Consider the following 13,729-nt stretch of genomic DNA (forward strand, 5'->3'; position numbering starts at 1 on the left):
GGAAAATAAGAAATTCAGATCAGAGAAAGAAAAATACAGGCATAAATGGGGCAATGAGGTGGGAACCGAGAAGGAGGAGGCTGACAGATAATGCAGCTTCAGCAGAAGAACCAACATTGTCAAACCTCTTGGTTCTTATCTCATTCCTTAGAGAGGACTTAGTCATAGCAGTCCCCGAGCCTCAGGCATGTCTGCTTGCAGTGTTCAGACACTTGCTTGTGGTGCTGACACTTTTTTGGTTGTGGCGATCATGTACACTTGGTAAGCCAAAGAACACACACACTGCTGGGAGGTGCCAGGGATTCCAAATAGCCAAGACACTGTGAGCATGTGTGGAGAATGTCAGGGAACAGACTCAGAAGTTTATCTTTGCAAGGCAAGTGCCTTGCCACTGAACTATCCTGGGAGGGGAGGGGGGGGATGGCCTTACTTTTATGCCCCAAATCACGGGGATTGTGTTCCTTCTCTTAAATATGAGTTTACTGTGACAATAGTGCCCGTGACACTATATTACTTCTGAAATTGGGTCATTTTAAAAGGTGTTGTTCATTTTCCTGATTTTTTTCTTGGGATGCTTGTTCTGGAAATCTGAGCACTGTGTATAAAGAATCCAATGCTACATGGAAAACAATCTACATGGCGAACAATCATCAGAGGCTTTGTGAGTGAGGAAGATCTTAAGAAGATGCTAGGGATCTTGCCACATTCAACAAAGAAGAGGCCAGGCAGTCTGGTGAGCAACTCGGCCGAGAAATGCTCCGGACCCCAAAGCGGCCCAGCAACACCGGGGATCCGGACGGAGGAGGTACAGCCAGCACACCTCCAGATGGAACCCTGGCGACACTGAGCAGCAACTAACACGGCTCCAGGTTGCGGGACTGGAACACATCCAACCTTTTCTAAAAACTGAAAACATACAATCTTTTAATGGAAAACCAATTATCAAATGCTTCCTTAGTAGGGCTGTCTTTCTTGGGGGGAACTCCAACAACAATAGTGAGTTTTGTTTTGCAATATGGAACGTAATCAACGTAAAGAGAAAATGAAGTGAAATTCATCAGTTATACAGTTGGGGTGGAGGGTGGGGGCGGGGGTATACTGGGGACTTTGGTAGTGGAATATGGATACTGGTGAAGGGATGGTGTTTGAATATTGTATAACTGAGACATAAACCTGGAAACTTTGTAACTTTCCACATGGTGATATAATAAAAATTTTTTAAAAAATAAAAAAAGAAGATGCTAGCATTTACTGCCCTTTGACCATAACTGTATTAAAATCCCCAAACTTAAAACTGAGGGCAAACCCAGTGAATCACTCCCTCTGCCTCCTGCCCCATAAACCGTGAGAGATAATAATAACTATGCTGCTGTTTTATAACACCAATTGTGACTGTGGTGGCTGAATTTACAGTAGGTAATCGATGTACAAGGATTTATTATGAATGACATTCTACTGCCTCATGCTAGCAATTTGCTCTCCTCTTATCCTCTCCATTAAGATAGGTTGAATAGTGTTATTCAGAATTATTATTAAACAGAATAAAATAGTGTTCTTGTTGATTTCTGCTGCAATTTATGCTATGGTTATTTGTGTATTTTGTTATTCATTATCATCGTGGAGGGTCAGTGCCAGGATCTCTCTTCAACACTTTTGAACCCTTTGACAACTCTTATGCTGCTGCTGCCTGTTTTAAGTTGCTGCTTGCGTCATGATCCCCATTCCCAACTCAGGGAGATAAAATGAATCCAAAAGTTGAACACACAGTTCTTTATGTTGTTTTGTTTTGGGGCCACTCCCAGGGGTGCTCAGGTCTTACACCTGGCTCTGAGCTCAGGATTACCCCTGGCAGTGTTCAGGGGACCATATGTGGTTCCACCAGGTCAGCCAGGTGCAAGACAAGTGCCCTACCCACTTACTCTGGCTCCAGCCCACACTCATTGTTCTTACTATCCTTCTTGGCTCACCTCATAGGGCCAGGCAGCAGATTTCTTTTTTTTCTTTTCTTTTTTTTTTTAAATTTTATTGAATCACCATGAAATAGTTACAAGCTTTAATGTTTGGGTTAAAATCTCACAATGACCAAACACCCATCCCTCCACCAGGGCACATTCCCCACCACCAATATCTTGGGTATATCCCCCCTTTCCACCCTCCCCCTGTTTCCATGGCAGATAATATTCCCCATAGTCTCTCTCTACTTTTGCAGATTTATTTTCCTTTGTCCCATTTCGATCCTTTCTGAGCCTGGGGCAGAGGTGCCATTTTCAAGAACTGACCCCAGCTCCTGCCCCCCTTCCCAAACTCCCCACCTTTAGAACTAATGGTCTGAGCATTCCCACCCAGTTGGTGGTATCCCCATAGCATAATTCTTCTTCATAATTTCTTTGTAGATTATCCAAATTCTCAAACTCAAATGCCTATCCCTTGCCTTCTTCCAAAGACTGCCTAATGATTCAAATCTTATTAGCTTGGAAATGATCCAGCTAACAAAGGCACCCGACAAAAGGAGCATATAGAATTATTGGATCCTATTCTAAAAAAATAGATCTTTCTGTTTAGTACTCTTATCTGCTCCCAAGAACCCGACTTTATTTATTTACTAATTTATTTTAGTACTTGGTTCCTCTGTCAAAGTATTGAGTGATTTTGAAGGCTGGAGAGTCTTGGCCAGCCAAGATTCTTGGTTTCCCCTTTCTTACATATTAAATTTCCATAATATACTCTAACTTCAGAAAATGCAGAATTATTTCCTTTTGGCATTTTATGCTGCAGTTAAAGAGGAAAGAAAGGTCTCAGCCCACAGGTGCTACAACTACATTTGGTGACAAAAGAGTGAATTCTCAGGACATAATTTGGGGCTGGAGTGATAGCACAGCGGGAGGGCATTTACCTTGCATGTGGCCGACCTGGGTTCGATTTGCTGCATTCCATATGGTCCCCTGAGCACCGTCAAGAGTAATTACTGGGTGTATGAACCAGGAGTAACCCCTGTGCATCGCTGGCAAAAGGCAAAAACAAACAAACAAACAAAAAACAACAAAAACCCCATAATTTGAGCAAATTGGTTTGAAATATATGAACTATGCTTTAGAAAATTTTGTTAATAAGAGCTACCCCAATGGTGCTGGGGTGGCAGGAGGTAGGGAGTGAGATGTGAGATGACAATTTGGGTCTAAGAATTTAGTTCCCTGCTTGTGCTGCTAGGGGCCTTCTAGGTCCTCTGATGGAGCTAGGGTTGGGAGGTGCTGGTGGCTGGGGAGTGGCATATCCTGCCCGGGTTCTACTTTCAACTCTGACCCCTGCCAGGCATGTGCCCAACCCTTTGAACCACATTCACAAGTCCCATCAATCTGAGTCTTCAAAATATGCTTTGGACAGTCAGTGATCATTTGACTATCATGTGCATTATTAGTGGTCATCTGGGGGCCGGAGCAATAGCCTAGCGACTAGGGCATTTGCCTTGCACGAGGCCAACCTGGGTTCAATTCCTCTGCCCCTCTCGGAGAGCCTGGCAAGCTACCAAGAGTATCTTGCCCACACTGCAGAGCCTGGCAAGCTACCCGTGGTGTATTCTATATGCCAAAAACAGTAATAAGAGGTCTCGCAATAGAGATGTTACTGTTGCCCGCTCAAGCAAATCGATGAGCAACGGGATGACAGTGACAGTGACAGTGGTCATCTGGATAGTCAGTGAACATTTCCCGTTTTTCTGAGCCTGACAATGATTAAATAAAGTCCAGTGGTTTCTAGGTGTAGACATTCAAAGTTAAGAGGCTGAATAAATGGTGGAATTTTGAACTCCTGATCTGTTTCTCCACTTTTTCCTGGGTCACTACTTCCCATCAAAGCTGGCAGTATGCTGAGCGTGAAGGCATGAGAAATTTTGTTTTATTATCAAGTGATTTTATTGATTGTTAATAGCCTGAATATTTTTCCACAGTACGCATTTTATGGCTTACCTGTTATTACGTGCATTTTTAGTTTAAGTGTATTAATGTTGCATTTCTATGGTAAGAGGCATGCAGTCATTTTTCCACCTAATGAAAAAGTAGGAATTTACGACAAACAAAAATTCTTCAGTCCATTTATGAGTGGGTAGGGAAAACAGGAGTTTCAGGTGGGAAGAAGGGCACATTCTTAAAAACATTTCTAAATGTGTAACTCTAAACATCTTTCTTTCTCCCATTTCTCATCCATCTCACTTTCTTTCTGAATGATTCAGTTTTACTTCTCACCTACCTGCCCACTCACTCCCAAATAGCTGATTTATGACAAAAGGAATTATTTTGTTTTTGTTTGGGGCCATACTTGGAAGTGCTCAGGACTTAATCCTGACTTTACACTCAGGGATCAGTCCTGAAGGGTTTGAAGGACCATGTGGGGTGCCAGGGATCGAACCCAGGTTGACCACGTGCAAGGCAAGAGCCCTATCCTCTGTACAAAGATAGTTTTGCAGGAGAATGGGGGAAAGAATGGTCTTTTTAATAAGTGGTACTTAATTAAAATACCCATTTACAATTTTTGATTATTTATGTGTATATTTAAAATATGTGATTTGAAAAGGAGTGTTGCGGTATGACATAAGATTCCTAAAATCATTGGTAACAGGAGAGTTTAACAAAAATGAAAGTCATGTATTCTATAGCTAAAATTAGATTAGAGGATAATCTAATTTATTTTGTAATTTGAAAGTCAACATACATTTTCAGTGAAAATATTATCTGATCAGTCTAAATCATCTGTTTTGATAAAGTCTGTTTTTCTAGAACAAATCATTTGTTCTTATCTACAGAAAAGGGAAGCCAAGGTTTTCATATTTTAATCAGCATGACATTAACCTTATATAAAAATTATGCATTTTGCAGGGCAAGTCTGAAAATTCTAGATCAAATAAGTGTTTTGAAGATTAGTAGCAGGCTATATTATGCTCATGCTCATTAGCCTAGTTGATGATATCCTGAATTTAGAGCTGTACAGCAGTTGTTTGAGGGACCTTTATTTGTGAAGCAATTGGAAATATTTATTTGTGCAGCAATTGGAAATATAAAAGAGAGATAAAGATAATAGTTTCCAGTTCACTGAAAATAAAAGCAAAATTTATTTTAAGAATAGTTGGTATTTATTAAACTTTACATTATTCTATTTAGAAGGCAGGTTGTTATTAATAGGAAGCAACATGTTATTTGTAACACTTCCTTCACGGTCATCATTAACTGAGAGATTAGTATTTTTATAACTTTTTAGGAAAACATTCCAATGTTGACTTGCTTGTCATCACATAATTTTTGAGAAGTTGTTTGTTTATAGGTTAGGTGTTGCCCTTCCTCCAGGGTTATTTCAAATGTTATCTTTACCTTTCTCTTTGATTTTCTTTCCTTTTTCCCTTTTATTTTCTTCTTGTTTATTTTTTGGCCATACCTGGAAGTGCTGGGAGGCATCTCCCAGCTTATTGTTCAGAGATCCCTGGCTTGGAAACCAGTTTCAGATATTAATTTAGCAGAGATAATAACTAATATTGATCAAAGTTCAGGCAAACGGACATGTTGTGTACAACACACTGTGGTTGAAGTTATTCATGTGACATTTCTGAAAGATTGACACCATGTATAAATTGCCTTCCATCTCAAATATACTTGGACAAAGATATCTTAACAGAATTATCTCAAATAGTTATGCATTGTTTAAACAAAATTGAATAAATTATGGTATAAACTCAAAGTTAAATTTGTTTAGACATTAACAATGACTAGTAGGTATTCTGGTGATGGCTGTGGTATTGGAATTATGTGCACGAGAAACCACTATTAATTGCATTATAAGCTATAGCATCACAATAAAAAATTAAAACAATGACAATTAGTAGAAAATATGACCATATGTATTTATTATTATTTTATTATGGACTAGAGTGATAGCGCAATGGGTAGGACATTTGCCTTGCACGTGATCAATTCGGGTTCAATTCCTCCATCCCTCATGGAGAACCCAGCAAGTTACCAAGAGTATCCCGCCTGCACGGCAGAGCCTGGCAATCTACCCGTGGCATATTTGATATGCCAAAAACAGTAATAAGTCTCACAATGGAGATGGTACTGGTGCCTGCTCGAGAAAATCGATGCACAGCATGCTACAGTGCTACAGTATTTATTATGTCTATGACATTAAGTAAAAGAAACAGATTATAAAGTGATATTTGTATAATCATATTTTATTTAAAAGTACAGAAATCAAACTGAAAATTGTTAACAGCAGGTACTAGGAATACATTTGATATTAATTTCCTTTTGGTTTGTATCTGATTCATATTTTCCAAATTTTCTGTCACAACATGTTGATAAAATTTTATGAAGTTACATTAAAAAGAAAAACAATACTTTAAAAATAGTCTTTGGGGCTGGAGCAATAGTACAGCCAGTAGGGTGTTTGCCTTGCATGTGGCAGACCCGGGTTCGATCCCTGGCATCTTATATGGTTCCCCCAGAACTGCCAGGAGTAATTCCTGAGTGCAGAGCCAGGAGTAATCCCTGAACATCACTGGGTGTGACCCAAAAGAAAAAAGAAAAAGTCTTACAGTTACCTAAATGAAATCAATACTTCAAACGAAAGTTATAGTGCTAAAATTGGATGTATAGTATAAATATTTCCGTGTGAATTCTTAATACTACACTGTTAATCTGCTTTACTTCCCAGGATATTTATTATATTTTCTTAATGTGAGTTCTTAGGAGGAAGTTTGTGATATTGCTTCACTTCCTTCTAATAAAGTCATTTTCCTACAATAAAACAACTTATAGGTAATGGTATTGCACTGCTTTTGTTGCATGTGGTCTTCTAATTATCTTTCCAACAGAAGGCTTGATCAATATATAAAAAGTTTACAGGGTTTGAACTTTCTTTGAATGTATTGTCGTGTTTTAATAAAAATGTACATAAATCCTTTTATAATATAAAATATAGGTGAACAGGGGCTGGAGCGATAGCATGGCGGGTAGGGTGTTTGCCTTGCATGAGGCCAACCTGTGTTCGATTCCCAGCATCCCATATGGTCCCCTGAGCACCGCCAGGGGTAATTCCTGAGTGCAGAGCCAGGAGTAACCCCTGAGCATCACCGGGTGTAACTCAAAAGCAATATATATATATATATATATATATATATATATACATATATATAGTGAATATTGGACTTAGATACATGGAAATTAAAACATTGTAGGGGATTGGCAAACATTCATGAAGATCATAGAACAATAGTTGCAAATGATCATTTAATGAAATAAAAAATTGTAAGGATATCAGTTATTAAAACTTGCGCTTTTTTATTTCAGATAAAGAGATAGATTTATTTACACAGCTGAAATAGGGTCATTTTTGAGATGTTTAGTCTCCTTAACTATGCCCCAAAGATTATAAGAGAGAAATAACCTCATTGGATGTTTTGACAGGGCCTACATTGATTGAGTGAATTTCTGCACTTTTAACCTGTATTATGTGACTTTATGTGACTGCACAAATATTGTTTTAAAGCTATTCAAGAACTTTAATAAGGGGCTGGAGAAATAGCACAGACGTAGGGTGTTTGCCTTGCACGCGGCAGACCCGGGTTCGATTCCAAGCATCTTATATGGTTCCCTGAACACTGCCAGAGGGTAATTCCTGAGTAACCCCTGTGCATTACCAGGTGTGACCCAAAAAAGAAAAAAAAAAGAACTATTCAACATGCTAAGAATGCATAATAATGGATATTATGGGAATGCTTAAATTTAATTTTTCTATAATATGAATTTCTAAATAATTTTGATTATATAAGTCAAATGAGTTTTAGAGAGCTTCATGGGCTGAATGCATGCTCTGCATGCGTGATCTGGACCCCTGAGCATAGAACAGAAATTTACCTGAGGACTGCCAGGTATGTTTCAAATTTGCCTGTCACATAGCCTACCTAGGTTCGATCCCCAGTATCCCATATGGTACCCTGAGTACTGCCAGGAGTACATTCTAAGGGCAGAGCCAGGAGTAACCCCAGGTATGGCCCCAATCAAATAAAAAACATAACCTAAATAAATGGGTTCAAGGATAACTATGAGAAAGAAATACACACACACACACACACACACACACACACACACACACACACACTTACACTTAGTTCTTTGACCACAGGCTGGCTGTGCTTAGCAGAACATATGTGGTGCTGGAGATCAGATATAATTTGGTAACATTGATGTCAGGGGACCCCACAGGTGGCTTATGTGAGGCAAGAAAGAGAGAGACAGTCACTTTCTTTCTTTCTTTCTTTTATTTTTTTAAATTCAATTGACTTTATTTTTTTTCACAGTTACAAATTTGTTCATGATTGGGTTTCACTTATACAATGTTCCAACATCCATCCCTTTTTTAAAAAAATAAGTTTTATTGAATCACCGTGAGATACAGTTACAAACTTGCATGATTACATTTCAGTGATACAATGCTGGAGCACCTATCTCTCCACCAGTGCACATTTTCCACCACTATTGTTCCCAGAGTACTTCCCCACCCCCACCCCATCCCACTCCCTGCCTCTGTGGCAGGTACAATCTTTACTGTCTCTAATTTGGGGCACTATGGTTTGCAATACAGATACTAAGAGGTCATCATGTTTGGTCCTTGGTCTACTTTCAGCACACATCTCCCATCACAGACAATCACTCCCATCATTTACTTAGTGGTTCCTTCTCCATCCCAACTACCTTTTCCCCCAGCATGCGGGGCCGGCTTCCAAAGGGTGGTGTGATCCTCCTGGTCCTTATCTTTATGATACAGTCAGTTTCTCTCAATCTGCCTCTGCCACGCCAGACCCAGCTGGGAAGACGAGGACTGGTAGAGTTGGTGATGAGCCGCCCCGCTTACTAACCCCGCCATGCGGCTGTCAAGCCAGCCCTGGCATCCGCTTAATCTTCTCCACAGAGGAGTTGATCCTCGACATCTGATTTCTTGGGAAACCACGAACTCAGGTTGGGACAAGCAATTGCTCTCTGCAGGAAAGGCAAGTCAATCCTAGACCTGACCCAGGGTTGCCGGGTTCTTGTCTTGTCTCACAGAAAGGAATTTCAGGAGTAGACGAGCAGTGAAGCAAAACAGAGTTTACTTGGAGCACTTTGAAGGTGAGGAGGGAGGAAAAGCAAGAGAGTAATGTGCTCAAGAGAGAACAGAGATTTCTCCAAGGATGGAAAGAGCCCCTGATAGGAAGTACGCATTTCAAGAGGGGAGATGCAGGCAACACGTGTGCTCAGTCACCGCATGTGCTCAGCCATGTGGGCACAAGCAGCACAAGGGCTCTGGCAGCATATGCATGCCCTCCCTTTGCTCAAGATGGCTTTTATAGGGCTTTTCCAGGCCACTCCCACGTGGTGCTTCCTAGCTTGATGAGTCCTTTGCCAGGGCTGTTGCTAAGTGGATAGAGTCGGGAGTACTCGGTCTTCTTTGAAACTCCTTTTCTTGACCTTAGTTCCTGCTGGATCTTCTCTCGAGGGTGGGTCCAGTCTTCTCTGGTCTGGGCTAGATGAGGGTTAATCAGATTAAAGGAAGGAACTGAGGGTTCTTGAGTAATTTCCTTCGGGCCCTTTCTATAGTAGGGGGGTAGGAGGAACTCCTCAGGGTCAGCTGCTGGTCTTACCAGGTCTTTCTTTTTGTATCCACAATGTGGGTCAGACTGGTGGCTTTGTTACTTCCTAGAAATTTCATTGCCATGATGTGGGGACCCTTTCCCTAATCTACCTGCCTACATCAACATGGAAGGCCAGCACATTACACACTGTATTATGTCTGGCCTATGTACTCTATGTAAAATACTTTAACAGTTAATTTAAAACATCTAGCCTATAAGAACTCTGTAATATAGAAGAAATGGAAAAATCCGAACGAGATGTTTCTAAGACCTAATAAGTATTTTGACTTAAAAGGCCTTTAAAATTTGTGTTCTTTTAAATTCCATGCTGCCAAAATCCCAACTTCTGATAAGGGGAATGAATTCACAGTTTCTGTGGTTCATTAAACTTCAGTGCAGAATGCCCTACAAATCCCACAAAAGCAGAATAGTTATCTTAAACTTGTATTTTGGTTTGGGGCCATGTCCTGAGGTTCTGAGGACTTAATCCTGCCTTTGTGATCAGGGAACCTTATGTTTTGGGATCTGTTTGGCCCTCTGACTTCCTTCTGGTCTGAACTGTTCTGTGGTTCTGATATAGGCAGACAGGCAGATGGGGAAGGAACCCTCCTCAGGTGATGGCAGTAAATTTCCTGGGAAGCAATTGCTCTGAAGAACTAAGGCCTGATAAGACCCTCACCTGGCACCAGCAAGGACCCTGAGGAGATTGAACCTCACACCAGGAAGGAAATTCCTCGAATACCCTCAGACCTCTGCCTGAATCCAACTACCTAGTGATTCAGCTCAGAGAAGACTTCAGAACATTCCAGGTCAAGACAGCCCTAGAAGATACTCTATAAAAGCCATCTTGAACAAAGCAGGTGCACACATATGCTGCCCGAGCCCATGTGCTGTTTGCGCCTACATGGCCAGGCACATGTGTCACCTGCATCTCCCCTCTTGAGATGTGGACTTTCACGCTTTCCTATCTAATGCTGGGGTGTGTGTAGGGGCTCTCTCCGCCCTTGGAGAAGCCAAGTTCTCTCTTGAGCACTTTACTCTTCACTCTCTCTCCCACTTTCTCTCCCTCCTTCCCTTCAAAACCTCCAAAAAAAAAACTGTAATTTCACTGCTCGTCTACTCCTGAAATTCCTTTCTTCGAGGCGAGACAAGAACCCAGTAGCCCTGGGTCCCGGGGTGCAGAGGCGGACCAGGAGAAAGTGACTGTCTTTCTCCTCCCCACTTCACATGAGCCTGCCGACATCAGTTCCCTTTTAAAAATGCCATCAAAGTCTCCTGCCTTGTGTCCCATGGAGAAATTCATTATGCAATATTCAGGCCTCAAGACACAAAACAGTGTGTGATGTGAGGGTTCACTTTTGATTCTTTTCTTGTCTTTCTCTGCCACCCCTGTTAAAAAGGAGGTCCTGGGGGATGTGCCACTAAGGAGACTCAGGCGGGAGCAGGAAGGAGGACCTGAGGGGGCCAGAGTGACACACAACGGCTCACTGAGCTTGGGCTCAGTATGGTGGTGCTGCGGGAGAGATTCTTGACCTGGAGAACAAACTAATGGCTGACAACCTGGCCTGCCTGGGGCCGCGGAGTCTCCCCCTAGTGTCCTGGGCTCCCGAAGACCTACCTACAAGATACTTTCAGACGATTATTGCGTCTTAGGAATCTCCTTCCTGGGAGTCTGGAAGCCTCCTGCTGCCTCTGAGTGGGCTCTTGCAGGGCGCCCCCTGAGGTGCAAGGGCTTTTTCCTTTGAGTCCAAAGCCTAGCCCTTCTCACCCACCTCCTCAGTGCCAGCTCACCTAACCCACTTGTGATTGGTTGGGAGCCCTTCCCGCTCCTCAGGCGTGTCCTGTCTGGGCCATGCCATCTGAGGTGGCTATTTTTGACAGGAGAGGGTGTGACGTTGTCCTCATCAGCCCCATTTCCTCCAACCAAGTGTCCTTAGTCCTTAGATGGCAGTTCCTCCTTGCCAGGACGGCTGGACATGGGCAAGGCAATGTGGACAGAGGCTCCCATACAGAACTCTGTACCATGCTGAAATTAAGCCCTTGCAAAGGACCGGAATTGTGAATGTACAAGGGGATTATAGTCTTGCCCTGGATACCCCCTGGATTGTGTGACTGTGTATCCAGAAACAGAAATTTAAATATTTCCAGGATCTACCCATCGCCAAAGATGTGTTTCCAGGAGACCCCAATTCTAGAAACAGGCCTACTTATGTTTCATTCAGGCACGGGGTGGGGCCTTTTTGTGGATGTGGATCTCGAAGGATTCTTCGAAGGACCCAAAAGTCATCTTGGAAGGTCTCAGGACTGTTTTGCCTTCATCAACCCTGCCCTTCCTCCCAGTGAGTCTCCCTTCCAGCGAGGCAGCTGTGAGCCATGGCCCTTGTCTCCAGTTTGTGTACCCTGCCCTCCCACCCAGCTCTCCCCGGCCCTTACTGCCCACTTGGCCAGCCCCACCTGGCCAGAGCAGCAGCACCTTCCCACACTTCTCCCACCTTATCCTGAGCGATAGCACAGCGGGTACGATGTTTGCCTTGCATGCGGCCGACCTGGGTTGGATTTTTCCATCCCTCTTGGAGAGCCCGGCAAGCTACCGAGTATCCCACCCACACGGCAGAGCCTGGCAAGCTACCCGTGACGTATTCGATATGCCAAAAACAGTAACAAGTCTCACAATGGAGACGTTACTGGTGCCTGCTTGAGCAAATCGATGAACAACTGGACAACAGTGCTACAGTGCTACCATAAAAGCATATATGGCTGGACTGCTAAAAAAAAAAAAAGGTGTGCACTGGTGAGGGGATGGGTGTTTGATCATTGTATGACTGAGACTTAGACTGGAATGCTTTGTAACTGTTCTCACGGTGATTAAACAAATAAACAAACAAACAAACAAAGAGTTCCTCTGGGGCATGGCCTGAGGGATAGTACAGTAGGCAGGGTGCTTGGTCACATCCCTTATGGGGTACTTATATGCCATGTGGTCCCCTGAGCACCACCAGGCATAGTTCCTGAGTGAGGACTTAGGAGTAACTCCTGAGCATCACCAGGAAGTACCCAAAACAAAACAAATAAAAGCTTTTCTCAGTTTATTTTCTTTAAAAACAATTTTGGGGAAGGGAGAAGAGATAGTACAGCAAGTTGGGCGCTTGCTCTGCACACGGCTGACCTGGGTTCAATCTCCAGCACCCGATATGATCCTCGGAGCACCACCGGGAGTACTTCCTGTGGTAACCCCCGAACATCACTAGGTGTGACTCAAACCGTCCCCCACCCCAACAAATTTTCTTGTTTTGAGTGGAGGGGTCTTGGGCCACACTGTTCTCAATCAGGCCTTACTACTGGCTCTGTGTTCAGGGATCACCCCTGGGAGTCCTTGACAGACTTTATGGCGTGTTAAGGATTGAACACAGCTCGACCAACTGTAAGGCAAATACCTAACCCAATGTCTATTTCTCTAATCCTCAAATTATTTTTATCAAGAAGTTTCATCTCGGGGGAGCAATAGTACACGGGGGAGCAATAGTACAGCGGGTAGGGTGTTTGCCTTGTACATGGTTGACATGGGTTTGATCCCTGGCATCCCATATGGTTCCCCAAGCACTGCCAGGAGTAATTTCTGAGTGCAGAGCCAGGAGTAACCCCTGAGCATTGCTGGGTGTGACCCAAAATGCAAAAAAAACCGTTTCATCTCATATGTTACCAACTTAAACTGAATACTGGTTTTCTTAAGCTGTTAAAGAAGTGTTTAACTTTTTGAATTTTTAGTATTCAGCTTTTTTTTTCCCTTTTTTGGGTCACACCCAGCAATGCACAGGGGTCACTCCTGGCTCTGCACTCAGGAATTACCCCTGGCGGTGCTTAAGGAACCATATGGGATGCTGGGAGTCTAACCTGGGTCGGCCGCTTGCAAGGCAAACGCCCTACTCGATGTGCTATCACTCCAACCCCTAGTATTCATTTTTGGAAAAATTAATTTACAAATGCATTTCAATAAATTTCTGGCATATTCAGAACAAAAGCTCTGATGTTTCTCTAAGAAATGTAATTAAACTTAAAATGATATGGCAAAAAGTGACTACC

This window comes from Sorex araneus, chromosome 3 (genome assembly GCF_027595985.1).
Source record: "Sorex araneus isolate mSorAra2 chromosome 3, mSorAra2.pri, whole genome shotgun sequence".
NCBI classification, from domain to species: domain Eukaryota; kingdom Metazoa; phylum Chordata; class Mammalia; order Eulipotyphla; family Soricidae; genus Sorex; species Sorex araneus.